The sequence below is a fragment of the Bidens hawaiensis genome, unplaced genomic scaffold (assembly GCF_021521415.1).
Source record: "Bidens hawaiensis isolate Kalapana, Puna unplaced genomic scaffold, B.hawaiensis_p1.1 tig00035130_1, whole genome shotgun sequence".
Lineage (NCBI taxonomy): Eukaryota > Viridiplantae > Streptophyta > Magnoliopsida > Asterales > Asteraceae > Bidens > Bidens hawaiensis.
Genome location: NW_027496121.1, coordinates 197,928 through 210,164, shown reverse-complemented (window position 1 = coordinate 210,164; position 12,237 = coordinate 197,928). Strand labels below are relative to the sequence as shown.

At 33.4% G+C, this 12,237-nt stretch overlaps 1 pseudogene across 1 annotated transcript; it reads right to left on the bottom strand.

Annotated features, from left to right (window-relative positions):
- Window positions 1-2,053: 2,053 nt before the first annotated feature.
- LOC143587092 (palmitoyl-acyl carrier protein thioesterase, chloroplastic-like) lies at window positions 2,054-6,222 on the bottom strand (annotated as a pseudogene). Its single transcript, XR_013144813.1, has 6 exons — window positions 5,608-6,222; window positions 5,317-5,450; window positions 5,083-5,196; window positions 3,857-4,028; window positions 3,677-3,745; window positions 2,054-2,447 (listed from the first exon to the last, which is right to left on the bottom strand). The product of XR_013144813.1 is annotated as a palmitoyl-acyl carrier protein thioesterase, chloroplastic-like (transcript).
- Window positions 6,223-12,237: the final 6,015 nt, after the last annotated feature.

Genomic DNA, 12,237 nt, shown 5'->3' with positions numbered 1-12,237 from the left:
GATTTGAAACTATTTGACTAAAAACGTAGATTTGTACAAACCACATGGATGAAAATTAAAGTTTATGTCCATTTTAAAGTGATTTTGGTTATTTTAAAACCAAAAAATTAGGCATTTACATTTCGTAATACAATTTAAAACTGCACAATGTTTCCGTACAAGAAATTAATTATACCTAGTTAACTACTTTCAAACGAAAGATCAAGATTTTCAATTACTTTTGTTGTATACTTTAATAGAAAAAAGTAAAAGTATAATTTCAAAACATTTAAACTTAAACATGTCGACGTATCAACCCGGCCCGTTTTTAAACAGGCCATGTCAACCGACCCAAAACCTATATTTTTTTATGTCGGGTTTGGGTTGTGTTAGGAATTGTTGCCTGTAATAAAAACAATAGGAAAGGGTAAATTTTAGTCATGTGACATAAAACGACCCAAATAATTCGGTTTTCCTTTACTTTTTTTTAAGGAAAACGAAAATTGAATTATAATTTAGTTTGGTTTTTTTTTTAAAAAAAAAATGAGTTATAAGTTATAACATGATGAGTTTTCATAAGTTTCAGATTCTGCCTCATCAATGCGGGTTTCTCTGTTTTATAATGGGCTAAATGTTTTATCAGCTATACAAACAGGAGAATCCATAGCCTGATCTATATAACTCTGGTTCATGATTTAACTGAATTTAGTTTTCGAAAACCAAAAGCAATTACCTAATTCTTGATGTAATTTGATTTTGTTTTAAACGGTTCTTAATCTAATCTTTTTTATATAAATGTAGTTAGATATCACTCTCTATTGTGTATGCCCGCATATCTTATATAGGGATGCTTTTATGATAGAAGAATAAAATTAAGATGTTATCCTATTAAAGATTCAGAGTATCTGATTCAATCCTTTTCGAATCCGAGTTGAATTTAAACATCTTTTGATTACTAAAAATTTTGTTCAAGTTCGAAAACTGTACCTATTGACTATCGGGATGTAAGCACGTTGACCTGCACGTGAGCTGGTTAAAATAGGCTCGGTAAAAGCTTTGATCAAAGACGGCTTATATGAGATTAGTGTGAGCTCGTTTCTAACTCGGAGCTCATTTAATATACAAACTTATGTTCGAGCTTTATATACCGAGCTTGACTTCACTCGCTCGTCTAAACAAGCTTATTATATTTTTGTAAATATATATTTTTTATTTATTATTTAATATAATGAATAGTATTATTATAATTTCAATAAAAGCAACTAAATAGTATATGGTGTTATCCCCCACTTATGGCCTAGTGGTAGGAGGCTTGAGTTCTCCAATGAAGACCCAAGTTCATATCCCACCTGTGTCACTTGTGCAAAGGTTGTCAGTTCGAAACCAGTGCCCACCCTGGTTTTTGTCCACCATGTGTTACGCCAAAGAGTTCTACTTTTATGGTGACTTGACTATCAAGTGACAATCGACGGTATGGTTTCCTGGAGAAACACTCAAGCCAAACTCTAAAGCCAGCGTGGGGCCAATTAAGACGACAACATAGTCTGGTCAGAGTGAGGTATCAGGGTTCTTCAAATTTGGAGAGGGCGGTAGCCTAAATACAAGAAAGTCGTCGTTGTAAAAAAATATTATATGGTTTTATATAATAGAAATAAATTATATAATCAATAGATCAACAAATGAATGCTCTCGCTTTAAATACAGAGCTCAAATCGAGCCGAGCTTAAAACAAATGAACCAAATTCGACCTTAAACGAGCGCAAACTCAACTCCGCTCGTCATATTTTTGTAACAGCCAATAGCCTTTTGAGACTGACAACAAAACCACATCAACCGCAAAAAACTAAAAACGACTGAAGTCATCAAACACATTCGCAACCTCTATCTTAGCATACAACACAAACACGACATTTGATTATAAATAATAAAGAATCGTCACAACAAAACAAGCGAAAGAGAAAGATAGGAGAGAGGAAATATTAGGTTTTGTTCATAAAAGGTTTACTTACAATAGGCTTACACTTCTCTCCATTCTCAAACTAAAAACAAAAACAAATAAAACAACATTTGAAAAAAAAAAAAACATAGTTCAGAAAGAAATATATATAGAGAGGTAGGTTAACATTGCAAGTAACTTGCAAGGTCCACTAGTAGCAGCAAAATTACGAAAATGCCCTTCATCTGCAGACTTAAAGCCACTAGTTTCAGTAAGGAAGTGATTGATGGTGTTGAATCTCATGGGCCTGTTTGGGCCTCCATTTGGTCCTTCCTTTCACAATCTCGCCGCCGCCTTCGAGTCGAAGCAGGTGTTGGCAGTCGACGCCGCCACTGCCACCAGAATCCATCATCCCATCGCCTTTTAGCAAGGAAGTGAGTGACTGCAGCACGCTGTCTTTCATGCACTCGCGGCGGTACTCGAGTGTGATGCTTACTAGCTCATAGTCCTCCGCCACATGCTTCGGTGCACTCTGCAATGACGCGTGGTTAAAATAAGTATATTATGTTAAACTGAATTGGGTCAACCCGGGTCGAGGTGACTTAAAACACTTGATACTTAAAATAGACGAATATTGTAAAATAAAAAAAATTGTTGAAAAAAACCCTATGGACTTATGTTAAATCACATCATTATTTTTTTTCAATCATTTAAAAAATTTAACAAATTATTCAAAATTTTTTTTTTTTTTTGCATAATTAAGAGCATGTTTGGGATTGAGTTTCAGAACAGCTTATTGACTTTATTGGTTTTTTCAAAAAGCCAAGATTTGTCGCTTTTAGAAAACAACATTTTCGCCCTTTCAAAAGGCTAAAATAAAAAATGTTTTTGTGATTGCCAAATACTTTTTTAACTTATTGCTTTTTAAAAAAAAGCAATAAGCCAATAAGTTGTTTTCAAACTCAATCCCAAACATGCTCTAAGTTTCTAAAACATTATAAAAAATGCCTTAACATTTTCACCTTAAAATATAGATGTAAATATCCTATTTATCCAACAAAAAATCATAATATAAAATAAACCCATTTTTAAAATTGTGACATTTGTAAGCCCATATGTACCCTTAAAAACTTATATAATATCATATTCACAAGCAAAAACTCATAGCATCAAATATACATCTTTAAATTTATGACATTTATACCATTCCCTTAAAAACATGTTAGGATATGAGACTTTGGAGTGTAAAAAGAAAGATAAAGAGCATAAATGTATAATTGTTACATTAAAAACTGTATTTAATGAAATTTATGGCATTCATATTTAAGCATTCTGAATGAGGCATACTAATATGAAGACAGGGCTGATATCCTTTCAGAACTCAAAAAAAGTTAAGAATGTTTAGGAACTCTTAACAACCAAACATTTTTTTTATATATTAACATTATCATAGAGTAGTTTTATCATATTTTATATATAAATTTTTTATTACATATATAAATCACAAATTTACATATGTGTAAAATTTATGTAATAACAAATTTATACATGTGTAAAAAAAAAATAGATGTGTTAAAACTAATTTGCATAATTGTAATTGTAATTGTAATTGTAAATATAAATATAAAAAAGTGATAAAACTACACTCAAAAAATATTAATATACAAAAATAATTTTTAAAAAAAGTTGGTTGTTAAGAGTTCTAAAAGTTCTTAAATAATTTAGAAGTTCTGCAATGAAACTCATCCTATGAAGACATACCTCCAGAATCCAGCCAACATACTTCACATTGTTGACATGTTGATTCACATCCAAATCACTCCACTTGGGCTAAAACATTTGTCAAAAATAAATAAATAAATAAATAAATAAAAATTATAATAATGATTATTTCAGAATCAAAAACTCTAAACCTTGATTAAAATATAGAATGTTACTTACAGTTAAACCATTACGAACATGATCAGCAGTTTTCTCATCGAGTTTCGGTAACTTCCTGTCGTCGTCATCGATAACAGGAGGCGTATCAACAAAATACTGCTCGATTTCAGCCCGAACTTCATCGGGAATTTTCGATAACCTCCTTGTAACTTTATTCATCATAACCCAATTACTGCAATAGAAATTTAGAAAATAAACACATAATTAGATTCTTAACAAAACATGTACAAATTTTAATAATTAGATCTTGTCTTATTCATAGAGTCATAGGGATGAAACAGGACCATTTAGTGTACATGCATCTGACAACTGGCACCACATGTTACAATAAATAATCATTTTAAATATAAAACTTAACATAAAGATCATTTTATTCAAAGCTTCAAACTTAGCATTAAATTTTGTTTTTTCATATAAGCAATTTTTTTTTAATATGTGGCATATGAGGGTGTCTGCTGTCAATTGTCATGGCATCAGGCAGTGCGACATCAGCAATTTACATGTATAATAAGTTAAAAGTAGGTATATGGCTAAAATCAGCAATAAACTGTCAGTTTCTATTTTATGGCTAAAATTATAACATATATGTAAAAATTCATTTAAAATTTAAATTCAATATAAAACTAAGTTCATATAATTCTAATTTTTTACCTACTCAATTAGTAATAAATTTGATTATAAATTATAAACTTGAAAAAAAAATTTATATAAGTTTTATCATCTTCTCACCAAGTGAAATAATATTTATTATCATCATTATAACCTATCAACAGGCTAAAATTCAAACATATATATATATATATATATATATATATATATATATATATATATATATATATATATGTAGGAGGGATTTTTTGAGAACCATGTTGAGTTGTAAGAACTTAAAAACTCCATTCTAAGCCACACATTTAATTAAATGGATTTGAATATGTGGTTGAGATTAAATCTGGCAAAAAAGTCAAAGCAGGAGAGAGAATAAATATGTAAGTGGTTACACTAACTTTTACGTCCGTTACACATGTGTAAAAAGTCGACTCGGTGCGTAAAAAATTCTGTAATTTTTTTACGTGTATGTAACTTATATATATTACGCATGTGTAAAAAAAATTCGGAAAAAAAAATCGTTACACTGAGTTCTTTCGAGTTCTTAAAACTCAAAAGGGGTTCTCATTTGAAATCTCCCCTATATATATATATATATATAGTAAAAAGTATAAAAAGACCTTGAGGCTCGTGTTAGTATTTCGCCCGTTTTGCAATCACGAATCAGCCAATCACGACGCATACCGTTTTTCCCAGAAGCAGCAACCCAAGTATCCACTTGAACCACATCACCCCTGAAAAGAATTAATATAGTAAATTACATCAGTTTATTTCATATACAACTATTAAACTACTAGAACTGTAAACACTTTATTATAAAATAATAATGGTTTAAATAAAGCACTTTAGATTACCAAGTCGGATAACGGTCTACTAGCACTTGCATCTTAGTAACCACCCAAAAAAGATTCCGTTTACTCATTTCAGGCGTTGACCCGAATCCATCACCAAGGAGTCCAGCATTTTTAACATGATTAAGCGCTGTTTCCTGTTAAAAAATCACAAGGTATTTTAGTAAAAGTCTAAATCTTCCCAAAAAAAACACACAAATGACCGTCACGTTTAATGTCAAAACGCTTCAAACAAATTAACAAGAAATTAGCTTAATATTAATGGAACTAATGTAAGATAATTTATTATTATACCTGCAAATGATTCATTAACGTTTCAACCGACGCAGTACGATCCGCCCCTATCTCATACGACCTAATCGAAAAGTTTTGACGAAACACAAACCCATCCTCAACAATTCTCCCAAAACCAAACGGATCCAAATCAGCAAGCATGTCGGGACGTTTAGTCTTCCAATCCAGCATCATCCATTGCTTTTCAGCAGCCAAGAAAATAGTAGTGATTGCAGCAAGAAGCATGCTCCAATCCGGCAGCTGATTAATAAAAGTCCTCGGTGCACCAGATGACGAATTATCATCGTTTTTCAGCCCATCCATAACGCCGACTCGGGTCCCGTTCACCTTCGCAGGAGCCTGCGCATTGGTCTTAACTTGCAGACCGTGAGAAGATGTTGACTTTGACTTAATTCCACGAACGTCAACACTACCTAAACCGCCTTTATGATTACCAGAATTCTTGGCACCGGAGTCCGGTTGAGGCGAAGATGCCGGAAATAGCGATGCAGTAGCAGCAGTAGCAACCATGATTACAAACCTTTAAAACGCGTTCGAGTGAGTTTTTAGCAAATTATTATTCGAAATCTAGTCGACAAACAACATATATTCCTGCATAATAATAAAATTCCAAAAAAAAAAATTATCACATTACATATTATATAATACCTTTATAAACAAATACCTATAGGTTTGCTAGTACAATAAAATTTCCAAAACAAGATAATCATATTGTATATTTTATAATACCTTTATAAACAAATACCTATAGGTTTACTAGTAGCTTTGGATTTTGGAAATGAATATGTTAGCTATTAGGCTGAGGGGTGTGAGGGGCTTTAATGGGGGCTTTAATGGGGCTCCAACCAATAATATTATGACGTGTGGCAGAGAGAGAAACTGGATAAGGGGGGTGTTGGAGCCCCCGTTGGAGCCCCTGGCCCTGGTGTGGAGGGGCTCCAGCAGGGGCTCCAGCGAATTTTTTTTTTTATTTTTTTATAAATATATTCAAACAACGTATTATTAAAAAAACTCATAAATTATTAAAAAAACACACATTAATAAAAAAACACATTAATATCTAAAAAAAGTTGAGAAGATGAATTGATTTTGGGTGAAGGTTTGAAGTTGTGGTATAAAAATGGGTGAAATGGGGTATTATATAGGAAAAAAAAAATTTTTTTTAATTTAATAAGAGCCCAACGGCTCTTTTTCTAAAATTCAACAAGCTCCTCTCTCTCTTCTCCCGCTAACAGGCTCACGCCTGCATGGATTTTCGCGTTAGCGCCCCGTTAGCGCCCCGGTGGTGTGGTGTTAGCGCCTGGGGGCGCGAGCGGAGGGGCTCTAGCGCCCCCGTTGAAGCCCCACACCCCTCAGCCTTATGATTTGTAATCAATAATAAGTTATGATGAATCATGCTTTATACAGGTATGCAACCAACCTACCCTACACACAATTAATGCAGACAAAAGATAATTCAATTTTTACCTTTCACATGTTTCAATCAAGAAGCATCCGTAACATAATCAAATTTCAAATGTTACCATTGAAATAATTTGAAAGTTTATGACCATCAAAATCGGTACCATACCGATACTGTACACAATGGTATCAACCGAACAAAATCGGTGCTGATATCGGTATTCGTTTTTTCATGTTTTCAGTATTAGCACCTTTCGGTTTCGGTATTTTCAGTCGGTACCGGTACCGGTATTTGTTTTTTCATGTTTTTGGTATCGGTACCATTCGGTTTTCAGATATTCAACCAGTACCGGTAACAATATTCGTTTTTTCATGTTTTCAGTATCAGCACCATTCAGTTTCGGCATTTCTTTATTTTCGGTACCAAACAGAAAAAAACGCTACTTTTACTCATTTTTGGTATCAGTATTTTCAATCGGTACCCGTACCAGGATTCACTTTTTTCATGTGTTTCGGTTTCCGGTATTCTCAATCGGTAGCGTACTAATACGATACCCAACCGGTACCAACCAAACACAATTAGTACCGCTAGTCCGCTACCGCGACCGGTATCATTTTTTAGGTTTCATCGTAAACCATTCTGTCTCGGTACTTTCCGATTGGTACCAAACCCAAAAATTTATTCGGTTTCCGTGCCTTCCGGTCGAAACCGAACCCAAAAAATCATTCGGTTTCGGTACCTTCCAGTCGGCACCAAACCCAAAAACTCGAAACTTTTACTCATTTTAATACTTTTCCTAATTATCACAATTTTGCAACACCTAAATACCGAAAAAATCATTCACTTTCGGTACGGAACCGAAAAAATTCATACTTTTCCTCATTCTAAATATTTTCGGTACCGTTCGGATCTCATCCCTAATATTATTATTCACAATTTAGCAATACCTGGAGAGAGAGAAAGAAAGCTATTACAAAAATCATCATACAACACATATTCTCACCTACAGATCTGACAAATCAAACCCACAAAAACCCAATTCAAACACAAACCCACTTCAATTTACCCAAGATTAACATAACCCAGAAACGATAGATCACCAAATTGGTTATACAACATGCATGCGAGGTGTAAAGATTTAAAGTTTAAGCATACCTTTAATATTATTATTGAAAAGGTAAAGAAGAATCGAGAGAGAGTAATAATAATTTATTAATTAGTGACGAAATGTCGTTGTCATTGTTGTTGTACGATCCGGAAACAATTGATTGGAAATGAGAAACTGAAGGGTGAAAGATTAGGGTTTTCGATGGGTGAATTTGTATGGGATTTGGAGGAGAAGAAGAAGTTTGATTTTGAAGAATAATATTATTATTGGGTGGTCAGCCAGCGGTATTATTTTGGTGGTGTGGTGTCCAGCGATTTTCTTTTCTTTGTTGTTCTAGAAATAATAATAATAATAATAATAATAATAATAATATTGGATGAGCTTACGGTGAATCGATAAGAAACGAACTTGAAGTTTAACGTGACTCAGGTTTGATTCGTGTTTTTATTGATTATTTAGTTTCGGTGGTCAAGATAATGTTGGGAGACTGGGAGAGAAGGTGGCGTGGTGTTCACTAGCTGGATCTTTAAATTTAATGGGTTTTACTACACTGCACTGTTGTGATTTCGGGCGAGTATTCACGGGTGTTGACCTAAGGCGAGGTTTTTTCCGGATCGAAAAGCGAATGTATTCTGATGTGGTGAATTTAGTCATCAGTCCAGTTAAAGGATTCGTTGGTTATTAAAAAAATAATAATAATGATAATAAAATAATAATAATAATAATAATAATATGTATTTTCCTTTTTATTTATGGTAAGGCCACGTGTTTTGTATTATTGAGGTGTCCAGTGGTGAGGTTACTTGTGCATTTCATGAATTATTATTATTTTATTAACATTAATTAATTAGATAGTATATTAGTATATGTTTGAATAACACTAAAATACTAGGTAACTTTACACTTGTAAATATATTAGCACACTTAAAGTGGGCTCGCGTACAATGCCATTAGGGTGGATAGGGAGCTCAACCCGAGGCTCTGCGAGCTGCGTGCTGGTGCAGGTTTAACGAGCCACCACAACCCCCTCCCCCTCCCCCAAGTTTTAGGGATGGCAGTGAAGTTCCAACCCATCAGGAAATCTTAAACTCAAAACATTTGGGACGAATTTGAAATTACTTTTGAAATTTTTAAAGAGTTTGAGACGGGTATAAGAATTTTAATATGCTCGATTGCACATAACATATTCTCGTTACCCAGTTATAAACCCAAGTAACCCATCATTTAGTATATTTTAAAATTTTTAATTGTTTTTCTTTCTTTTTTTTATAGAACTTGATGTATCATATGGAATATGAAGCATTACTTATTCATTAAAACTTGTTTACGGTAATTATTTGTTGTATGACTATTTATAATTTGTCAAAATCTTATAGATACCTAACGGGTTTACTGTTGGGTTTACCAAGCGGGTACTTTTAAGAAACTAATGGGCATACCTAACACTCACGAGTTTTATCCAATACTCAACGACTAACTACCCAAAGCATACCTAACAGGTTTGAAATGGACTTTACTAAAAGGGTATAGGTTTGAGAATGCTTAACCTCGTCCCAACCCTAGCACGTTGCCATCATATATCCACATATTGGTTCAGTTTCCGAGTTATGTCTTTTTTATACCAAATGATGCAGTTTCGGAAGCAGTTAACAGCTCAAAACACTGACAATAATCAAAAAAGATAATTTGGACCAAAGGTACCAAGAACAAAGTTCTTGTTAATTAAAATTCAATATCAAAAACTAAATATTACATAACATTCAGCCATAACTTATACTAAAACAAAAGGAGATAAAAATTGGTAGCAAGATAAACATAAACTAATAAAAGATATCAAAAAATCAGAATTTTAAATTAGGAGCTACTCCTTGTAACATTTGTTACTTTTCAAACCCGAAACCCGACCCATTTTAAATTTTCGGTTTGTTTATAATTATATATATACACACACACACACACATATCTTAGGTTCGTTTCATGTATTTGACATTCGCTATTTTGTTATTTGCATTTGTAATTATATTCGTTAAACCGATCCGTTTTGAAGTTCGAAGCTTTCTTGTTTATCGTTCATCAATAATTTAATATGCATGAGAATTTACATTTATTGTTAGTTTTCTTTTTCATTTGTTCAATTTATGAAACTCCAGGAATTATAGTTTAAACGATGTCCGAACTATGCGGGTGCAATGCGTAAATTATTCAAATAATATCACTTTGCAGCATTATTAAACACTTTCCAAAAGTTCAAGGTTTGTATTGAAAAAATACTTAAATCTAGATTTTAATACAACATCTAAGTTGAAGGGCTAATATTGTAAATAACAATTAAATTACATTCCAGTCGTCCCTACCCTCACATTAACGTTTTTCCGACCTCAAACTCCGGCCAAGTTCTGGCGAAGTGCAACAAATTTCCAACAGTCCTTAATCACGTTAAATCGCGTATTACAACTTAATTAGCAGCCCGGAACTTGCTTAAGATCAAACCAGCCCCCCTGCCCATGCTTTTCTGGCCGGGGGAGCCATGGTAATCCGGCGACGCAAAGAACGATACCGGCGACCCCAACCACCCCTTAATCATCGCTTTTTGACCCATTAATTTGTATAACGACTTTAGACCTCAATAGCAATAGCTAATCATCACTAATAATTGTTCTAACGACTTGAATTAAGTCCCATGAACACTGCGTAACGACCGGATTTTATGAATATGCAATTAACATCAATTAACGAGTAACCGTTTCAATTAATAGTATAAGCAGGACCTGAATCATTGTATAAATCGGTCCCGGTCCTTAAATCAAACAAGAAAACACTCTGTAATCATATAATCCATTGCCAGTATCCGTTTTCCGGTGGGTCATCTTTCACAATCATTCTGACACCCTACCTATTCGAGAAGTTCAATCGTTTTAGGTTCTTTAGCGCACTTTGGATTGCTTTCAGATCTTGTTTCTCGTTTATCCTCTATTTCAATGGTGAGTTTCTCACACCCTCTTTTTACTCTTTTATTATTTTTGGGGGTAGTAAATGTATCCTACCAATTTAAAGTATTTACGATTTTGCATACAAACTACAATTCACTACATGGACTTGTGTGTTTACTTGCTTACTTGCGTTGATTTCAATTTCAAGTGGTTGGCTCAATAAGTGTGGTCATACGCCCCCCCCCCCTGCACTCAAGACCATTGTTTCGAGTGGAAAAGAGACCACATTATCTGAGTACGTTAGTTGTCCCTAACTGGAAAGGACCTTCGTGTCACACCTCGACCAATGAAGGCGGAAACGTCGAGGCGCGACATGATTGCTCATTGCACAATGACACTATAAAGTTACAATATTTAAACAACTCATTTAAATCCATATCATCATAAATAACACAACAATTGTTCATACAAAATGCCAAATAGATAGATAAACAAATAACTTGTTCTTTTATTTTCTAATATCCTAAAGCCAAGATAATAAGTTTCTTCAAGTAATCCAATCAAGCTAACATCAAACCTGTAACATTGCATAAATAGAGTTTGTCAACACGAAGGTTGGTGAGCAATTTTCATAGTTTTGGACAATAAGTATATAGTATGAAATCCACAACTAGTATATGAAAACAATAAATAATAGCAACAATTTAGATGATAAAACCGTCAATAAGAATACATTGACGACAATAATGAAATCGTCAATAAGAATACATTGACGACACATTTCTATATGGGGATACAATATATACTCGGAATTAACGTATGATCATACTTTGATGAGGCTACCCGCCTTAGCATTCAAGAGTTTGCACATAATCATGTAAAGCATATAACACCAAATCGAGCATTTATTTAAGTAAACATATACAATACGTGTTGTGGTTTAAGACTCAAGTATAAATCATTTGAATTTGAATAAGTATGCAATGCCACCCCCAAAACGAAAGATGGAAAACGGGGGATGAAAAAGTACTCACATTAACAAGTAACTTGAAAGATAGTGTCGTGAATAATCAGAGAGATCGGTTTAACGAGCAAGACCTATATTAAACGGGTCTCGTGTTAGTAGGTAGTCTTGGAAGTGTTTAAAATAAAATACATGACAAATAAAGTAAATAAATAAAGTTTAAGAT